We start from the raw sequence: 1,793 nt of genomic DNA on the forward strand, positions 1-1,793 counted from the left end.
CTGCACTGTGGTCTTGTTTGAAACAGAGTAAGGCAACAGAAATGTAGCAAACTATGATTAGACTGGATTAAACTACCATTAAAACAAACATACCCTGAACTACCCAAGGGAACAACTAGATTAACCTAGATCTGTGCAAGAGAGGTAATGTGGTAGAGACTTTCTTCCATCAAGTTAATCAAACAGTTCTGAACCAGCCACCATTTTGCTGCAGAAAAAAAGCCCAAAAATCATTCTTGCTTTTCATCAAATGATGTTTTAACATATAAACGTTTTTAATTCTATTCTTACATATTCTATCTTCTGTGCATGAGAAGTATCTAGAAAATTAGGAAGGGGAGGCTCAGAGGTAGCTTGTAATGATTCATGTCAGAGAAATGACAACTACTGACAAAACAGTCCTTAGACATGCAGCAAATACTCAGAGCAGTGTATTCCTTTATCAGCTTCCATTAAACTGCAGCCAAGTGTTACGGAGTTGTAGTAAGAGCAGAGGAGCAACTGAAAAACACTAAACACTCCTAACATCGAGCTGTGCATGCTCTACCACAGAGTGGTCTGAAGCCAGGAATTGCTTTTATTTTTTATTTTAAAAGCACAGTACTTCCTATGGAGGACCACTGCTTAGGCAATTGCTTTTCCATGGCTTAGTCATCCAGCAGTAAATGAGATGCCTGCACGATATGTTTTGACAGGTGCTGCTGAGCTGTTTGGTTGAGGCAGTTTCAAGTCCTGTCTCCTGTTTGCTTTTAGTGGTTCTGGAATGGAATTTTTCTACCAAACAACTTAGTACAGTACACCAGAAATAACTGCTTTATGCTCACAATATTCAGAGAGGCAAAAGCAATAAAATATCCAGAGCATGTGAATAACTAATTGGCAAGAATGGCCACAGGTCTTCAAACTTTCTGAAAGCCTAGGAGCCCCAGTCCCATGGGTAGTTCATCCCTGTTTGCATAGCATGTTTTTCACTCACAGCAATTCTTCTTTGTACATGTGTCCTGGGAACTGCCCTTCTGGAGAGTGAGATGGATCACTCAAGCTCTTGAGTAAGGCTTGAAATTAATAAATAATGCCTATCTGGACTTCTCTATCTTAGTAAAGCAGAAAGAATGCTTGGCAAATTTTGGCACACATGCTTTTAAGTTTTACAGGAAAGAACAACACACACAAAAAAAAAATAAAGTAGGGGTCCATCTAAATCTAAGAGTTTAAGGCAGAAGAAAAGAGAGAAGGAGAGAAGCATCCTCTGTGTATTTACATAATCACAGTGCAGGTAATTTGTGCCCTTATGTTGATGTAATGGAAGCCTAAGAGAAATCATGTTACAGGTAAGAGTATACTGAGAAATGCCAGACAGGGCATAGTCCCTGTCCTGAAAGTTATGGGATATAAATTGGCTATCAGTGAAAAATACAATTTCTTCAGCCAGTATTATCTTTCTTAATGAAGAGAGATCAATGTATTGGCCAAATCAATGCTGCATATTAGCCAGCCTAAGGATATGTAGTCACTTCCAACCCCAGTTCTGTATTACTGGAAATTGCCCATATTGTAACAGTTCTTCTGCTTTAAGTATTTAAGAAACACATTCCCCTACATCATTTATTCATCACTAGAGAGGAGGAAAAAAAAATTCAATGTCAGACTTAAAGTAATTCTTTCTCCATCACAAAGATATTTCTTTAGTCTATCAACTTAATTATATAAATCTTCAGGTATGCATTAAAAGAAAACACAGTTTCCATTCAGAAGTTTTGCTACAGGCTTTTTAACTCACAAAACACACTAAG

The sequence above is a fragment of the Sturnus vulgaris genome, chromosome 8, assembly GCF_052056855.1.
Source record: "Sturnus vulgaris isolate bStuVul1 chromosome 8, bStuVul1.hap1, whole genome shotgun sequence".
Taxonomy (NCBI): domain Eukaryota; kingdom Metazoa; phylum Chordata; class Aves; order Passeriformes; family Sturnidae; genus Sturnus; species Sturnus vulgaris.